The 20354-nt window shown below is 41.6% G+C and overlaps 1 protein-coding gene across 5 annotated transcripts in view; it reads right to left on the reverse strand.

Moving 5' to 3' along the window:
* Positions 1-20234, reverse strand: part of itsn2b (intersectin 2b) — a 149355-nt gene extending 129121 nt beyond the window's left edge. For 3 of the 5 annotated variants that reach the window (XM_060933568.1, XM_060933566.1, XM_060933567.1), the window contains exon 1: positions 20050-20171. The gene's annotated coding sequence lies outside the window, so the exon portion shown is untranslated. The other 2 variants (XM_060933563.1, XM_060933564.1) reach the window with 2 other exon arrangements.
* Between the last annotated feature and the right edge of the window lie 120 nt (positions 20235-20354).

Below are 20354 nucleotides of genomic sequence, written 5' to 3' on the forward strand. Positions count from 1 at the left end.
TTAGTCGACAAAAGCTAAAAGGGTTTTAGTCCAGTTTTAGTCAGTCATTCATTTTAGTCGAAAAAATAAATTACTTTAAAAACATTAAATTAGGCCAATACAGAGATGGGCAATTGTAACCGAGGTTGACAGGTTGTACATAACATGCTCTCTACATAAGCGCTGTCGAGTGTGCATGCTCTCTACAACCCCGATTCCAAAAAAGTTGGGACAAAGTACAAATTGTAAATAAAAACGGAATGCAATTGTGGAAGTTTCAAAATTCCATATTTTATTCAGAATAGAACATAGATGACATATCAAATGTTTAAACTGAGAAAATGCATCATTTAAAGAGAAAAATTAGGTGATTTTAAATTTCATGACAACACATCTAAAAAAAGTTGGGACAAGGCCATGTTTACCACTGTGAGACATCCCCTTTTTTCTTTACAACAGTCTGTAAACGTCTGGGGACTGAGGAGACAAGTTGCTCAAGTTTAGGGATAGGAATGTTAACCCATTCTTGTCTAATGTAGGATTCTAGTTGCTCAACTGTCTTAGGTCTTTTTTGTCGTATCTTCCGTTTTATGATGCGCCAAATGTTTTCTATGGGTGAAAGATCTGGACTGCAGGCTGGCCAGTTCAGTACCCGGACCCTTCTTCTACACAGCCATGATGCTGTAATTGATGCAGTATATGGTTTGGCATTGTCATGTTGGAAAATGCAAGGTCTTCCCTGAAAGAGACGTCGTCTGGATGGGAGCATATGTTGCTTTAGAACCTGGATATACCTTTCAGCATTGATGTGTGGCATGGGCAGCTTACACATCTGTGTAAGCTGCCCATGCCACACACACTAATGCAACCCCATACCATCAGAGATGCAGGCTTCTGAACTGAGCGCTGATAACAACTTGGGTCGTCCTTCTCCTCTTTAGTCCGAATAACACGTCCCTGATTTCCATAAAGAACTTCAAATTTTGATTCATCTGACCACAGAACAGTTTTCCACTTTGCCACAGTCCATTTTAAATGAGCCTTGGCCCAGAGAAGACGTCTGCGCTTCTGGATCGTGTTTAGATACGGCTTCTTCTTTGAACTATAGAGTTTTAGCTGGCAATGGCGGATGGCACGATGAATTGTGTTCACAGATAATGTTCTCTGGAAATATTCCTGAGCTCATTTTGTGATTTCCAATACAGAAGCATGCCTGTATGTGATGCAGTGCCGTCTAAGGGCCTGAAGATCACGGGCACCCAGTATGGTTTTCCGGCCTTGACCCTCACACACACAGATTCTTCCAGATTCTCTGAATCTTTTGATATTATGCACTGTAGATGATGATATGTTCAAACTCTTTGCAATTTTACACTGTCGAACTCCTTTCTGATATTGCTCCACTATTTGTCGGCACAGAATTAGGGGGATTGGTGATCCTCTTCCCATCTTTACTTCTGAGAGTCGCTGCCACTCCAAGATGCTCTTTTTATACCCAGTCATGTTAATGACCCATTGCCAATTGACCTAATGAGTTGCAATTTGGTCCTCCAGCTGTTCGTTTTTTGTACCTTTAACTTTTCCAGCCTCTTATTGCCCCTGTCCCAACTTTGAGATGTGTTGCTGTCATGAAACTTCAAATGAGCCAATATTTGGCATGAAATTTCAAAATGTCTCACTTTCGACATTTGATATGTTGTCTATGTTCCATTGTCAATACAATATCAGTTTTTGAGATTTGTAAATTATTGCATTCCGTTTTTATTTACAATTTGTACTTTGTCCCAACTTTTTTGGAATCGGGGTTCTACCTAAGCGCTGTCTAGCGTGCATGCCCTCTACCTAAGCGCTGTCTGGTGCATACATCCCAAGTCTCCCGGAAGTTCCGACAGTCTCCTGCATATTGATCGTGGCTCCCTGATGCCCACAAATTGGATAATATCTCCCGGAATCTAGAGCAAGCGAGCAAGAGCGTGCACGCGAAACATTAATGTCTGCATCGCGTATATGACTGAGTATGCAAGGGAGAGCGAGAGAGACTGCGTGTGTGCCCATTCATGTAGTGCATGCTAGACAAAGAGCATCCTGATTGGTTTACAGACATCCAAACGCATTTCAGGGAGGTGTCGTGACACACACACACGCTGATTGGGGGGGGGTCATGCGTCACGACACCTCCTTGAAATGAGTTTCTGCAGGTTGGGATGTCTGCTAGTGTGTATACTCCATTGTTCACAGACTCGTGTTTCTGCTTCCGTTTAACATGTCGCAATGCGTTGATAGAACACAAACGTGTCATGATGAACACACAACTAGAAGATGACCACGCTGTCCGTTAATGTAAATATGATGGCTAAACATGCTGCTAACATTAGAGTAGCCAGGTGTGCTGCTGCTCATTTAGACATATTAAGGCACAGCAACAGGTCTGAAAAGCTACAGTACATTTCCCCCCATATGTTTCACAGTAACTCAAATATGGGTCAATATATGACAAAGCATTCAGTTGCTGTCCCACCAAAAATCCCTGCAGGACAAGTTTTACTCATGACATGTTAATTGAATTTAAGTTAGCTTAACCAAGCCAACTTTAGCATGAAGCTAGCGGTCCCATTCGTTTTCGCCAGGTCACGGTGTTTTGGAAAACCTCATAGGAAATTCATCACAGACCGATTGTTGAGTGAACCAAAGCTAGCAAACGTATACATGACCTGTTAAGGACTTCTTGTAATGTTAACTTACCATCGCAGAAATAGCAGCAGGGTGAGCCTTTAGATGCCTCGAGGTTGGTCGTATTCTTGCCACGTAGTTTATAGCCACAGCGTGTACCTCTGTCTCCCACTACAAGGCATTCTGTTTTATTTTCTGCAGGATTATGTGTAAAGTATGTCCATAAATCATTGCGTCTTTTCCGCCCACCAAGCCCTTGTGCTGGCGTTGCCGATGGTCCATGCCCGGACATGACCAAACAAGGACCAGTTGCAGGTGCATTGCTGATATTTTCAGCATTTGGCAGACAGGTTGCACACACCGTTGGAGGAAATGCCATGCATTTTGATAGTCCTATAGCCAACCCACTAACATTTTCATCTCGTCAACGAAAACAACAGATATGTCTCATCATATTTTTGTGATCAAAGAGTTATGTTTAGCTCGTCACTGTCTCATTTTAATCATGAAAAAAAAGGTGTTAACGAAATCATTTCGTCATCATCATTGTTAACGAAAACAACACTGGGCCCAAGCCATTCTCTTCTTCTGATTGGCCTCCCTCAGTAGTGGTTTCTTCACAGCAATTTGACCATGAAGGCCTGGTTCACACAGTCTTCTCCGAACAGTCGATGTCAAGATGTGTCTGCCACTTGAACTCTGTGAAACATTCATGTAGGCTCTAATCTGAAGTGATGTTAAGTGACCATTTCTGAAGCTGGTAACTCTAATGAACTTATCCTCTGCAGTAAGTCTTGGTCTTCCTTTCCTGGGACGACTTAAAACATGAGCTAATTTTGTCCCTAATCTATCCCCAATGAGCAAGCCTGTGGCGACGGTGGCGAGGAAAAACTCCCTCAGACAACATGAAGAAACCTCGAGAGGAACCAGACTCAAAAGGGAACCCATCCTCATTTGGGCAACAACAGACAGCATGACTAGAACATTAACAGTTTTAACATGAAGACAGTTTCGTTGATGTTGTAACTCTTCATTGATGGAAACTTGAGTGCAAAACTGTTCATGACAACTGCAGCCCTTAGCCATAAAAGCATTACTGTAAGAGTCCAGAGCGTCCTCCAGGCGTAACTTTCATTTACTGTTTGATCTCAAAAGAATTAAGGCGGCAAGAAATTCTACCAATTACCTTTTGACGAGGCACACCTGTTAAGTGAAAAGCATTCTAGGTGACTACCTCATGAAGCTGGTTAAGAGAATGCCAATACAGTAGTGTGCAAAGCATCATAAAGTTAAACGCTAGATACTTGGAAGAATCTAAAATATGAAACAAGGTTGTTTGTTTACCACATAATTCCATCTGTGCTTTTTCATAGTTTTGATGTCTTCAGTATTGTTCTACAAGGTAGAAAATCATCAAAATACAGGGAAAAAAAAAAAAAAAAAAAACTATGAATGAGTAGGTTTGTCCAAACTTTTGGCTGGTACTGTACATCACAACCTCTTTGAAAAAGACACATAATAAATGTTACATTGCAGATGGAGAGCAATAAGTCCATCTCTTGCCACTTGTCAGTGTTGTCCAAAGCAGTACAAAAGATCAACGACAGATGACAGGAATCAGAATGTTACCCAACAGGACAGACGTCTACAAGCTTGCTGGGATAAAAATACGAGCGCAAGTCAAAAAGTTCTAAGACAAATGTTATAATTTCAAAAGGAATTGAAAAGAATTCAAAAAAGGAATACAAAGAATGAATTCTCAGATGGAAACATCACTTGCAGAAGTGTTTAGACTTAAATGGAGAATATTTAGAGAAATAGCTTTGTTATTTTCATAAATAAAGATAGATTTTTTTATTCGTCTTAGAACTTTTTGACTTACCCTTGTATGGTGGCAATCTGTTTCATACCTCTTTAGTTCACATCCCCATCTTGGCCCCTCCCTCCCCAGAGCTGTCTCTGCCACTCCGAGGCACTAATTTCCATAAAGATGTTTCATCTTATGAAGAAATGCAGTATTGGAAACAGTCCAACTGAAACCAATATAAACATGCAGTGTTTTGTAATTCAGCAGTTCCCTCCAAAAGTACCAGAATGGCAAGTCCAATCTTTTTGTTTTTACTAAAACAAAACAATGATGATGCCCTTTATTGTCACTAGTCACATGTACCAGCGAAATTAGCCGTCAACCTGTCTGTACATATACAACATACAATTGACATAGGGTAGACAGGGATAAAGATAAAAAGGAAACATGAGAGATGAGGAAAAAAAAAAAAAAAGAACACCCCCCCCACTATGCTCCTGTCAGGAGTACAGTGTGGGAACATTTAAAAAACCTTTGCATAAGCACACAACACAAGTACACTTTAAACATGGGACTTGGGGGGGGGGGGGGGGGGGTAATCCAGCGCAAGCAAGCAACCGTCCGCTCCTGCAGCCATGAAGGCGCTGGGTATGCACCCGCTTGTCACACTGGGGGTAAAAAATGGCGACCGCGGAAAGTTAGAGAAGGAATGCGAGGAATGCGAGAGTGTCTCCCGGCAGTGACCTTCAGGGGGAAACGTTGCCTCAGCAACGGCCTGAACTAAGGCCGGTGCTGTCTCAGGGTGCCGAATGTCGATAAGATATGAATTGTTTGGTCTTTCCAGACGCAGTCTTTGCACGTCCACACCGCTCGTCCATATCTGTCCATTCTATTCAAATTGATCTCCGAAAAATGTATTCCTTGCAAAGCTGAAAGCTGCTCCGAGATAACCATTTTGTGGTTAAAGTTCTGAATGTCCACAGTCCGAGTGCCAACAGCTTTGCCCACCACTCCAATCATATCGGGCAGCTTTGTGGGGCTTTGAAAAGCTGTCACCGTTGTCCGAGTTCCTTGATATACCAGGGCAATGCCTAATCCAATCAGCAAGTCCTGTAATCATGGTTCCGAATAGGTAGATATCTTCAATGTCCTCCACAGAAAGAATCGCCAGGCACACGACCCGCCACCGCTCCCATGCATCCATCGTGTAACCAGCCGCAAACGTTCCGGCAGGACAGACGGGTTCCCCCGAACCCAAACTTCTCGTCGAGAAAACTGTGTGTCAATTTCGTTAGGAGACCAGTTAATCAATTCCATGCTTTTTTTTTTTTTAGTTTAGAAAGTAATGCAGGGAGAGTCTCTTCAAAAAGTACAGCAGACGAGACAAGACACAGAAGCACAAGCAGGGAAAAAAAAAGGATGGAGAGGGAGAGCAGAAAATGCGACCGCCTTCTGTGGAAGCACGGAGAGGAAAAAAAAAAAGAAGACATTTAGGTTTGAGATCAAAAGATGAATATGAGATGACAGAGCAGAATTTAAGCCTTCATTTCTTGATATTTACATCTAAAATGTGTGAAACACAAGGCACCTTTTATTCAAACTCACTCATTCTTCAAGCAATCAAAACATCGAAACATGACTGACCGGTGTTTGCCCAAATGTGACCTGTTAGATTGTCTGTGAAGATTCTCAGTCATCCAGGTCACAGTAACTGTGGGTGGTAAAAGAGAGCAACTGGACTTGCTTGAAGGTTCTTGAAGATGTTTCACCTCTCATCCGAAAGGCTTCTTCAGTTCTATCTGACTAGTAGGGAGTATCAGGTATTTATCCTCTCATGGATGAAAAGCTCATCTAAGGTGTTGGTGTGGGTCACTGGGGGCTGGACGTGAACGGCCTCGAGTCTCATTAGGGTGATCAATGGATTGCCCGTTAAGGTGATCAATGGAATGCTGATTCTCTCTGTCCTCTTGTGAGTCACTGAAAACAGCTGGGTTTTGGTGTGCATTCAGTTGTCTGGGAAGTGTGCCAAGGACTGCATTGTAGGTGGCTGAAAATTGATGCCTTAGACCCCCACCTCTGTTCAGTGATGGCCGTTCCAAGTTGACAAAAATGGCTTCTTTAACTCCTCGCTCATACCAACGATCCTCTCTGGCTAAAATGCATACGTTGCAATCCTGAAATGAGTGTCCTTTGTTGTTAAGATGAAGGTAGACAGCAGAGTCCTGGCCTGAGGAACTGGCTCTCCTGTGTTGAGCCATACGCCTGTGGAGCGGTTGTTTAGTTTCCCCAATATACGAGTCCATGCATTCCTCACTGCACTGAATTGCATACACTACGTTGTCCTGTTTGTGTCTGGGTATTCTGTCCTTAGGGTGGACCAGTTTCTGCTTCAGGGTGTTACTGGGTCTGAAATGCACCGGAATGTTGTGTTTGTGGAAGATCCTCCTGAGTTTCTCAGATAGACCAGAAATGTAGGGAATGACAATGTTCTTGCGTTTGTTCCTGTTATCCTCCTTGTCTGTTATGTTCCTTTTTTTTTTTGCTCTTGAAGAAAGACCAGTTGGGATACCCGCAGTTCTGAAGTGCTTTCTTGATGTAATTCTGCTCCTTCTCTTTTCCCTCTACCATTGTAGGGATGTTCTGAGCCCTGTGTTGCAAGGTCCTAATGACCCCCAATTTGTGTTCCAGTGGGTGGTGAGAGTCAAAGAGTAGGTACTGGTCTGTGTGTGTGGGTTTCCGGTAGACCTCGATGCTCAGTCTAATGTGTACATCACAATCCAAGAAGGCTAGATTATTCCCACTGATGTCCTCCCGAGTGAAACTGATGTTGATATCCACTGCATTGATGTGCTTAGAGAAGGCTTCCACTTCATGGGTTTTGATTTTAACCCAAGTGTCATCCACATATCTGAACCAGTGGCTGGGAGCAACTCCTGAAAAAGTGGTCAAAGCTTTATGTTCCACTTCCTCCATGTACAGATTGGCCACAATAGGGGACACCGGTGAGCTCATGGCGCATCCATGCTTCTGTCTGTAGAAACTTTCATTAAACTGGAAATAAGTGATAGTCAGGCAGAGGTCAAGCAGGGTGCAAATCTGGTCCATGGTGAGGTTCGTTCTATCCAGTAAGGTGTTATCTTGGAGTCGTTGTCTAACAGATTCAACTGTTTCTGTGGTGGGAATGCAGGTGAAAAGAGAAGTGACATTGTAAGAAACCATGGTTTCATCTAAATCTAGTTTGAGGTCTGCAACTTTAGTAGCAAAATCTTGGGAGTTTTTGACATGATGTAGCGTATTCCCAACAAGAGGAGCCAGGATAGTGGCTAGGTGTTTGGCAATGTTATAGGTGACAGAGTTTATACTGCTGATGATAGGTCTGAGTGGAGCTCCTTCCTTGTGAATCTTGGGGAGTCCGTATACGAGAGGAACGGCTTCCCCAGGGTACAATCTGTAGTACAGAGATTGGTTGATGGCTTGGTCCTTTTCTAGTTGTTGCAGGCAGCTAACAACTTTCTTTTTGTAACAGCTGGTGGGGTCCCGCCTTAAGGTTTCATAGGTGGTTGTGTCGCTGAGGAGACTGGTCATCTTTGAGTGGTAGTCCGCTGTGTTTAGCACCACTGTGCATCTCCTTTTGTCAGCAGGAAGGATGGTGATGTCCCAGTCTCTCTGAAGCAATGTAAGAGCCCTCCTTTCTTGGCTGGTGAGGTTGGAGGGGGGTGCTTTTGCACTGGACAGAGCAGCTCATATCTTCGGTCCAAGTTGTTCTGCCCCTGTGTTGGTCGGATTGTTGTTTCTGATGGCTGACTCTGTGGCTGTGATAAGATCTACCACTGGTACCCGCTCTGGTGAAACTGCAAAGTTAAGTCCCTTGGGTAAAACATCTTTCTCTGGTTGGGTGAGTACCCTGTCGGATAAGTTCTTCACCCATTTCTCTTCTAGGTCCGGTTGTGTAGCCTGGTCAGATTTCTTCCTCCAAGTCAGCACTTCTGTCTTACTGGAAGAGGTGGTTTTAGACAGCAATGTTTGAAATTTGCGCATCTGTCATTCCTTGCCTTTGGTATGTTGTGAAATCTGTGCCTTCTCCGTGAAATCAGAGACTCATTCCAAAACTTCACTGGGAAGAAGTACTGTCAACTCTTCAAACATCAGTTCAGTCTTGTTCTGGAGAGCATCGATGTTGAAATGTACTTGTCTCACTCTCTTGTTGAGAAGCTGCTTCTGGGCTTTCTGGAGGATCATTTCAGCTCTGTGTCCTTTGACCGTTGAATGCAGGCGTAGGCTAGTGGGGATAATGTTGGATTGTCGGCATCTCAGGTTGAAATGCAGGTGGTTCCTAGTAACCTCCTCCAGTAAGACAGAAGTGCTGACTTGGAGGAAGAAATCTGACCAGGCTACACAACCGGACCTAGAAGAGAAATGGGTGAAGAACTTATCCGACAGGGTACTCACCCAACCAGAGAAAGATGTTGTGACCTGTTAGACTGATTATTTAAACAATTAATAGCTCTGAATATCTGTAAAACTGTTTTGTGACAATGCATATTAAAAACATTATACAAATAAATTGACCTGAATATCTTTTTTTTGAGCCCTGGGTTTTACCTTTCAACAGTGCATTTGTTGTTAAAACAGATAAGCCAACATGAAGTCCACAGGAGAAAAGAGAGTAATTTTGAAGCTGAGAAAAGAAGGGGGGAGGGATGATTATAATTTACATTGGGGCAGTTTATACAACTGTGTGGAATATCCTGAAGGCCAGATTGGAATTTGCAAACAAATACACAAATAAGCCAGAAAAGTTCTGTTTCTTGTCTTTGATTCTGCCAAGTCGACGATAGCCTGTTTGTACCTCGCTCTGCCTATTGCCTGTTTTACGATTTTGCCTGCCATTCTGGATTGTTTACCTGTCTTCACTTGTATTAATAAGCACACCTTCTGCACTCACATCCTTCTCCCCTCACATCCTTCTTCCAACCGTCTCCGACAGAATACTTCACACCCCCTGACAAAGAGAATGCACATTCACCTGTTCATACATCATGTTCAGGAACAAACTAACATTAATGGCACTAAAACAGCCACCGTCAAATGGTGTGGTTGGACTCAGACTCTACTTGGATCAATAGTGGACTTGACTCAATTTTTTTTTTTTTTAATGACTTGGACTTGAACACTGGGGACTCAAGGTTTAGTGACTCAACTGCAACACTGGTTTCCTCCCACAGTCCAAAGACATGCAGATGAGTTCAACTGGCTACTCTAAATTGCCCATTAGGTGTGTATGTGTACCCACCACCAGATGAGAGTTTGGGTCGCCCTGGTGTGCTATAGATAGTTTTCACATGATGTCACAGAGTCGGGGACTCCCTGGTGGCAGCCATCTTGGAGGGCAAGCTTACCGTACGGGTCACTGAGCACACATTGTAGCGCGCGATTTACATTCATTTATATATTATTTACATTTATTTAAAGCTAGCAATGGTGCAAACTTCTTGTATTCATGGCTGTCGTAATAGGTCAGATGATGAAGTCAAGCGGAGCTTTTATGGAATTCCCACTGTACGGGAGCACGAAGGCGAGCAAACAAAGAAACTCAGCATACAAAGGAGAAATCTATGGCTTGCGAGAATCAACCGCAAGGATTATCAGCCTTCCAAACACAGCTAAATCTGCTCTGAACATTTTATAAGTGGTAAGTTGTTTAAATAAACAATCAACTGTGTTCAAGTTTGTTTTTGGAAACCAAAACATCATGTGAACAATCTCTGGAGAATGCCTAACTGGAACCGCTGAGTGTACGTTTACATTGTAATGTACACTTAATAATCGCTCGTTTGTCACGTTTCTATTTGAAACTTGTCACTTCACTCACGCAAGGGTAATTTTTGAAAAACATTTTAGGTCTATTCTGTAGTCCTGAGCGGTGTGCAGGACTGCGCAAATGTGCGCAGCTTCCCGATTTAAACTGTTTTTTTCTCATCCTTATACTTCCTGTTTCATGGACTGTAACGGATTTGCTTATTTAGTCATTTTAATACAGAATTTACTTTGAAATTATAATCAGATACTCCAACGCCCCCCCTAAAAAAAAAAAAAAATCGGATCTGCGCGATTCAGGCAGCATCCGCCAAAAGGCGCGCTGTGAATATATAAAGTTGTATATATCAGACAGCCTTTAAAGTTTGATGAAGTCAGTTTCAGGCTTTGGAGCAGGCTTTGGCAGCCCTGAATAGTCACTTGAAAATGCATCTTTGTCCACTTCGTAGGGGTCAATTCCCCCAATCAAGGCCAGTTTGGCTGCATACCGTGAGATGTGTATCTATATTAGGGTTGGGCGGTATCCAAATTTTGATACCTTTAAACCGTCTCTGTGTTTTCCCAGGGTATACGGTATTACCGAGAAAAAAATATTTTGTTTCGGCCTACTGTGTAACGTGCGCCTATGCCTCAAATGTACTATTTAAAAGCAGCATAGCGAATTGTGTGCACTGTGGTATGGATTAAGCAGCAAAGCGAATTTTGTGCATTAAGTAGGGTTGCCACATCTGAGTTGTAAAAAACCGGGACACATCGGTCGGCGGCCGCGCCTGCGCGCACGTACGAGCGCGGGGGTTGAGGGCTGCGGACACGCACATCTACGATGCCTTATGCCTTATGTGAATGTTCACATTTAAAAATAAAACAGTTCAACTGGTGCAGTTAGGCATTTAGTTAAAATTCATTTTGTCTTCTTAACCCTTAAATGGGCACTACCACAAATATTATTACAAAAAATAAGTTCATATAGGAATGATCTTATTTGGACGCCAATTTTTTTTTTAAACAAATATTTAATAGTAGGCTAACAGCCCTCTGAAGAGTCTCTCCTCCCATTCCGTTTCCAAATCAAAATAATACAAATATAATCAATATAATTTCTCTCAGTCTGCTTCGTTGTTGTTTTAGCCTTTTCTCTGGAGAACTGAACTTTAAAAGTTAGACTACCGTATCATACCAAATAGCCCTAATCCTTTGTTTTAATCACAAGAGAGAGGTGCTATGTTATTGGGACAACTGATTTATTCATTTCTCACGCCAGTGTTCAGGCATTCTTTTTTGATATATTTAATGATTTATTTAATGATTCATTTATTGATGAAATTGGCCCAGGCTTTAGAACCAGCCTTTATCAGAATCAGAACATAGGAAGTAGACAGCCAGCCTACTCGCGCACCGACCAAGGGAACTCTCACCTATTGTTTGGTATTACGGTATTCCAGTATCTTTGATTTCGCGCGGCCGCCGTTGTATTGACCACGATCACCTAGCAACGGCGACTGGCTACGTGCGCAAACATTCGGTGAGGCCACACAAGTAGCTGCCTACAATATGCCCGCTTACGTGAAAACTATTAATATGTTAAGTGGCTGCGAGAAACATTAATGATTTGTGTTTATTTCAATGGGGATAATGTGAGGAAGTAAAAAACCGGGACAAAACGTGTCCCGGGAAGGTTATTCCATTTTCCTGGACATTTTCCATTTTCCACAAAAAACCGGGACAATCCCGGAAAAACCTGGACGTGTGGCAACACTAGCATTAAGAGATATTTCAAAGCATCACGCAACTCTTCCTTCATCTTGAAAATAGCATTCAACTGTCGTTTACACATGTCTGCATTGAAACGCCATTTGCAGCACTATTTCACCTACTCCATCAAAAAAAAGTACACGATGAGCAGGATCATACCCTTTCAAGCATGGGAAATAAAAAAAAGAAAAAGAATCAACCAACACCCAAGTCCGTTTAGACTGCGCGATAAACCATATTCTTCAGCGCAAATGAGGCGAACCTAATTCAAATGCGTGATAGCTGCACAAGGCAAAATCATATGGGCCCACGTCATGCCATGGCGGGGAAATTAATAATCAAATGGCCTTACCTTGCTTAAAACGTTGTCTTGATCACATAACTCCTTACAATTATTCCACTTAAATCCATACGGTTTAACACACCCAACAAAGATAGCAAGCGCATTGCTAATTCCCACCAGAAACCGAACAGTTTACGCTACGATGTTTTCTTCCGTTTCTTCAGTAGATGACATTTCAAACGTTTATTACCCACATCCCAAATGTCATACGTTATATTATTTTACCTTGTTGTTACTCATGTAACCTACTCAAAACACAACTCATTGGAGAGATCTCGTGGAAGTGGAGTACCCCAGGCTATGGTGTGCCTTAGGGGACATATTAGATTTTTCGTTTGGTTTGAAACCAAAATACTGCCACACTGCCGATGTTATTTTTTTTTACCACTAACTCGTTATCTTGACTTGCCATCTTTCAACCGCGGTCTCAGTCTCTTTTTTTTTTTTAGATAGGACAGTATAGAGAGACAGGAAATGAGCGGGGGAGAGAGAGACGGGATCGGGAAATAACCTCGGGTCGGAATCGAACCCGGCTCCCCGGATTTATGGTACGGTGCCTTAGCCATCTGAGCCATGACACCCCCGGTCTCAGTCTCTTGCGAAGCTTTCTGTCAGACTCCAAAATGTCACGCAGGGTTGCCATGGTAACGACAAACAACCCTGCACGCGATGAGAACTTCTTTAGGAAATTGATAGAATTAGTGAAAATACGATCACACAGTTATTCGGGACGATCTTCAATTTATTATTTTATATTATGACCTCATGTACTCCATATTTATTTAGATATTATATACTTTTTTTAAATGACGGTAATGAGACCGATACCGTTGGTACTTTTGGATACCTCGGGATACCTTCTTACCGTAATACCGCCCAACCCTAATCTATATACTTCTGTTTGCTTGATTTTGCCGACATTGATCTTCATTTTAGAAAACTGACTATATAACTTCATAAATTCATCCGAGATAATGTAGCCAGTAGTGGCGATGGTCTGTTTTGTTTGCCCTCCAAGATGGCGGCTGGGGGGCGTTCCCCGGAATGCCGTGACGTCAGTGAAAACTATCTATTGTCACCCAAGAGAATTCATGGAAGCCAGTTGACAGCTTCCTGGATTGCCGACCCTCAACTATGAGGATGGCAGCAGACAGACACCACTTGGGATAGTTTTGAAACAAGATTTCAGGTAATAAAATTAAAATCTGTTAAGGCCAAAGACTGGGGGGGGGGGGGGGGGGGGGGGGTTTTCCCTTTCCACAGCCTGAAGTTTTAAACGAGTTTCAGGTCTTTGAGATGTTAATGTTACTGAGACCTGGCAACCATCCACACCAGTGAATTTTGTGCATCTTTACACTCATCTTCCGTCCATCCATTATCTGTAGCCCCTTATCCTGTTCTACAGGGTCGCAGGCAAGCTGGAGCCTATCCCAGCTGACTATGGGCGAGAGGCAAGGTACACCGTGGACAAGTCGCCAAGTTATCGCAGAGCTAACACAGACAGACAACCATTCACGCTCTCATTTCACACCTACGGTCAATTTAGAGCTAACCTGCACGTCTTTGGACTGTGGGGGAAACTGGAGCACCTGGAGGAAACCCACGCAGACACGGGGAGAACATGCAAACTACACACAGAAAGGCCCTTGTCAGCCACTGGGCTCGAACCCAGGACCTTCTTGTTGTGAGGCAACAGTGCTAACCACTACACCACCATGTTGCCCTTTACACCCATCTTTATTTATAAATATCAAAATATGTAAACAAAAAATACTAGCATACCATTTTGAGACATCACCCAGCCGTACATTATAGCAAAGATATTGATTTTATTACAAAATCTACACAAACACAGGAACACCAAACAGCTCAGAGCCAAAAGCTAATCTAATGTATACCATACCAGTAAAATTGAACTGAATTTATGTTTATTAAAAGCACAGATAAAGAATGATAACTTGATATCAGACATGTTCCAAATCCAGCACGTGCGCAGGTGATATTTAGACAGTAGCAGTCAGTCACACCATCTATGGTTTGCACTTATTAACAACCACAAACTTTCAAGTCTTTGGTCTAAAAGCACGCCTGCATTGCCCCCTCAAAAAAGACAAAGGTCCAAATTCACTCCTTGCTATCTTTAATGAATTCAGGAACCACCTGGTTTCTGCCTGGCACCTTTACATGGTATTTGCATCTGACCATTTATAATCCACAGCCTGAGGCTCTAGTGTACAGCCTGAAATCAGAGGCTGAAAAGGTGAAACTAAGAAAATTAAAAAAAAATAAAAAAAACTACCATTTGATTAGTTTGTCTTTATTACACTGCTGCCATAAAGCCATTTTTAAAAACTCCGTTCAAGGAATAAAAACAGAACAAACACAAAGTAAACAGACTATGACTGATTTTGAATACACAATGCCATTGCCAGCTTGATTCGAGTTCACCCACTTTGTTTTAGTGACGTGGGAGCCAAGAACAGCAAAGACAAACTGTGTCGTCATTCCTAACCAGATCCCACCCTCCCATTCACTTCCACCCTGTGTGTGTCTGGACTACCACAGAGGAGTAATAAAGCAACAAAGCAGAAATGACACAGGAAGTAAAGCAATTCCTGATCAGTGCAGATGGCCCGTCACCCAAAAACTGTAGTCGGTGTAGAAAATTCTATAGAAAGTACATTATGATGAACTTTCTTTTGCAGTTTAGTTGAAGAGTGAAGTTTTGAGAAGCTAAATGTAAAAGTATTGCCCAAAACCTGCTTTTCCTATTTTTATGAAATGACTGCAAAAAAAAAACAACTTCAAACTTGTACATAATTTGCCAAAGCCTAATGTTCTCCAGCATGACCAAACTCCTTACTTCTCAATAAGGGCACAGAAACAATTAATATTTCATCCCTCATGTAATTTCTGATTACACACAGCGGTGAGTAAGAACAGAAGAAACACTGCTAGCACCACTTTATAATCTGGCTCTACTGAACTCCAGCTGATAGCATTGAAGAATCCACCACACCCTTCAGTTTCTTCTTAACTACACGCACCGTTTAGCAGGCTTGTGTTCTAACAATTTTATCATCTATACATATATTACACCACCGCAATATCCAGTGATACATTAGCAATAGGGTGGATATTACATTACCAGTCCTGCCACACCCATTGTGTGCAGGAGCTCCTCAAGTTAAGATCAGAGAATGCTAGGACAAGTTATGATCAGCATTTTTAAACAAAAATCGCTAATAGTTTAAATAAATGTTTTTACAAAACAGGATATTCTTCGAATTCTCTAGGAGTACTTTTCAGTTATAGATTGTTTGCAATTTACTCAACTAAAAACGGAGAGCAGCAAGCCAGTTTTAAGAGTTTCTTCTCCGTCACTTAATCGGTGCTTTTTAAACTTAAGACTTGAGGCACATGTCCAGTGAAACAGCGTATACTAACAGGAATCACAAATGTGTCTGAATCAAATTTACAATCCGAAACAAGTTGTAAAATTTTCTAGCAGGAATAAGCTTAAAGAAAGGCAAGTGGACTTGTGACATAATGCCTTTTCCCTATTCCTCCCTCAGATGAGTGACAAAAAATCTTAATACCTTCAAGCAACTTGCATGACACTACTACAGCAGTGTGCAGCATTTTTTTTTTAATCTCACTCCTGTCTGCTCCTGAAGGAATTCTGAGCAAATCCACCTGCTCCTGCAGTTAGTCATTATTGTATTTGCACCTACCCACAAACTTCGTTCCATTTCTACACATACAAACAGTAATTTATTAAAAAAAAAAAAATTCTGACCAGGAAGGCACATCTTGCAAGCACCAAACCTGTTCCAATGTTGATGAACATGGCCTTTATCTGTCCTACAAGCTTATCTCTTAGCAGGTAATCTAAAATGTCTGAATGTCTGTCTTCACCTGCATAAAAGAAAGAAATGCCCAAACCCACAACTTATTTGTTGGGCCCCACAGGATCCCAATTGTTACATATAGCTCTAATGCCTGTGTCACACATTGGCGTTTTAGCCTCTGCTAAAATGATGAATGCGCAGTCTGGAGCACACCCAAGACGCCTGCACGAAGAAGCAGTTTTTGTCAAATGTTTCTTGGATTTTACATGAATACTACGTAGGAACCAATTGTTTTGAACACACCAAAAAAGGGGAGTCTGGGGCCGTAAGCTGGTGATACTGTGACGTTCCTTTCTTACTGCTGTGTATCCTGATGTGCATGTATGACGTACATACATGCACATCAGAATACACAGCAGTAAGAAAGGAACGTCACAGTATCACCAGCTTACGGTACGTAGCTAATACTCTAGGATGCGTAACACGATCTCCTTGTACACCAGGGTGTGGCATATTTTTAAGTCCGCACTTAAAAATCTGTAGCACATATGTAGCAGCTTTGATGCGTCTCTCTCACTCACACGTCACGTGTACGCCATAAAAACGAAAGCTACGCAGCGGCAACGTTGCTCGAACACCTATTACGGCGTGCAAATGCTTTAGTTGACATGCAATGTAACTGTGGCGTGCACTGTAAATAGAAAGGGCTTAGACATCTCATCTCATTATCTCTAGCCGCTTTATCCTTCTACAGGGTCGCAGGCAAGCTGGAGCCTATCCCAGCTGACTACGGGCGAAAGGCGGGGTACACCCTGGACAAGTCGCCAGGTCATCACAGGGCTGACACATAGACACAGACAACCATTCACACTCACATTCACACCTACGGTCAATTTAGAGTCACCAGTTAACCTAACCTGCATGTCTTTGGACTGTGGGGGAAACCGGAGCACCCGGAGGAAACCCACGCGGACACGGGGAGAACATGCAAACTCCACACAGAAAGGCCCTCGCCGGCCCCGGGGCTCGAACCCAGGACCTTCTTGCTGTGAGGCGACAGTGCTAACCACTACACCACCGTGCCGCCCGGGCTTAGACATGTCTTCTTTAAATTTTGTAAAGCAAACGAGTGACCCTTACCATGACAGGCTGCTCTCAGAGTTTTGAGTCCCATGAAGCCGTTTAATTTATCATATAACCAGCCTTAATAAGGTGCGTGCGCAGTCTGGAGCACACCCAAGACGCCTGCACGAAGAAGCAGTTTTTGTCAAATGTTTCTTGGATTTTGCATGAATACTACGTAGGAACCAATTGTTTTGAACACACCAAAAAAGGGGAGTCTGGGGCCATCTTTACTCACCATTAGATTTCAGAACTCGCATTTGGCGAGTGCTCATATTTCAGCTAGGAGAACTCGAGAAAATGTCTAGAATTTGAAGACATTATGAGGAATCTAAAAAACATTCTAGGGAATAAACATACTTTTTGTATACAACAATGCATACTTAAAATTAGATCAACATAACAGGAGAGGAAGGACACTGATGTAAAAAGGTAAGTTCCGACAGAATAGTTTAAATGTGAAAAATTGACCATCATTAAAATGAGTGAAGTTGAATAAGATATGAATTATTTTTGTTATTTATTGAGCCCACCCCTATTTCTACCCCCAAACCTATGGTGGCTCAACTAACATTGGCATGCTAACTAGTTAGAAACAGAAAAGACTCATGACCTCACTTAAGTATATTCAGACATTCAAACTCTTGCAAGTCAAGTTACAGCTCAATAAACCTGCAACCTCTGATCATGATTTATGAGGATGTGGAGGTGTGTTGGGGGCATGTCTGTTAAAAGACCAAATATTAACAAAACATCCGGGACTGGAAAGCAGGTTTCCAAACTTATTTTTTCAGCTGTGTAATAGAGCAGCGGCTACAATTAGACAGTCCATAATTATCAACACCTTTTCAGATTTACCAATATAAAACAATTTTACAAAAGGTGAGTTTCAGTTAAAACAGTTATTATTGGTTAATTAAATCAACCAGAAGACACCCCCCGATCTTATCTGACGACACAGCTCATTACCGGAGATGGATTTTTTTTTCTCTGCACGATCAGTAATTTGAAGAAAACCTGGATGTTATCGCAGGTAAGCATGGTGGAAAGATCATGGACATGTTTTTACTTATTAAATTCACCGATATTTCATGATATCCTTGTCAAAGCCAAGTTTGTTTCTTACTCTTTCATTTGATAGTTGCCATTTTGTATCTAAACGCATCTGAGAAAAGTCACGTGAGGTGTTGACTTTCACTGGTGTCCACCATTATCGAGACACTGTGGAATTAAGTGACATTTACAACTGTTATGGATCAATCTTTGTGTGACATTGTTGAAGTAGATGAAGTACTTTTTTTTTTTAAGTGCTGCGATTTATATTTTTTCTGATTCATAACAGAATGGAATGCCTATAAAGTATTTGGAATCCTATTGAAATAAATAGAATTGGACCAGAATTAAATTCCTAGCATGTAATTTTTAGATGCTTGAAATGTTCAGATTTGTCCATTCAGAATAATTTGTTTGTTGTAAAATATCCACCACATATTACAATATCAGTAGACATTTTATAATTTTAGATGTAAATTTAAAAAATAAAAATAAAAAAAACGACCTTTGACCTGAATTTTCATGTGGTTACAATATATAACTGCTGACATTTATTGGTAAACAACAAAACTAGAAATTAATCCAAACAACGAATGATTAACAAAATGTGATCTACGAAATACTTAGAAAGTGGAATAAGAAGATTTGACACAGGTTAAACATTAGCAGTTCATTTGTTTACAAACATTAGAATTACTTCCTTATTTACGTAAGCACCGACATCGATATAATTTTTTTTTACAAAATATAAAGTATGTAAAACAAATTTTTAATAAAAACTATGTTTTGTTAACACCACATACCGATTTTTTTAAATAAATAAGCTGGATGTCGATAATTGTGGAACGGTGTCACGTGATCTGATACGCTGAGTAATCGGGAATCAACTCATTTTTCCCCAGTTTAAATTTCAGTAATTCATGCACAATTTACGTACTGAAAGTCTCTTCTACTTTTGCAATGGCCAAAAGATCGTTAAGGTGTCGATAATTGTAGCCGCCGCTCTACACTTGTTCTGAGAAAATGGCTGAATTTATAATTTCTACATAATTTTTACACATTACATCAGTAAGAAATTAAAAAGACTGAATAACTGCACCTTTAACAGATCATCAGGATGGAAGCAAATTCTACAACCGGACATACTACTCAGTTACAGATTTACGATGAAGAATCGATACTATACAGGCTGAAACTAGTCATTACTGACACTTAACGATTTCACTGAGGCGACACACACACACGAGCCAGCCAGACCTGTTTGTAACTTGCCCAGCAGGTTTCTTAAAGCATCCACGTAGATCTCTCAAAACCCGTGACGCTCCTTGCAAATATTCATGAATTCAATACAAACTTCACTCATGAGAAGTTGAACTGCGTTAAAAACCTGTCAGTTACTGCATTTAGCTTTATTTAACTTTGCTACAGTTACGGCCCGACAATAATTTTGGGATGTTGTTGAAAAGTAATCTAAAGGATACAAAAAGTTACCAAAACCCAGCATAAATACCTACAGCACATATTTATGAATCATTTCAATTATCTGAAAGGATAGCAACAATAAAAAAATGCATCCCTTTTTAAAGCTAGCTTTTTGACCAGTAACACAGCTGCTCCTACTTACATTCCACCACGAACGACAAATAGACACTTACGACTGTGTGCAGTCCCATTAAGGTGTAAATATCTTCTTTCAACGTCCTCTCCTGTAAAAACACCAACATAACAATACTGTTAAAAGTTGTCCTCTGATTTTTTTCCCCCCCCCCGAAAAGCTGACAACCTGTTGCGGAAAGCGCTGTCAGAAATACAACATGGCTGACATCAGGTTCACGGCCCTTTGCGCCAATCCGGTGTGGAAAGCCAGAAGGCTCAAACCTTCTAGACATTTATAGTATGCTTAAAAAGCAATGGGGGTCGCCTGTCCTTCAAGGCAATCTGATGTGGAAAGCAAGCAGGG

Source organism: Neoarius graeffei, chromosome 11 (genome assembly GCF_027579695.1).
Source record: "Neoarius graeffei isolate fNeoGra1 chromosome 11, fNeoGra1.pri, whole genome shotgun sequence".
Lineage (NCBI taxonomy): Eukaryota > Metazoa > Chordata > Actinopteri > Siluriformes > Ariidae > Neoarius > Neoarius graeffei.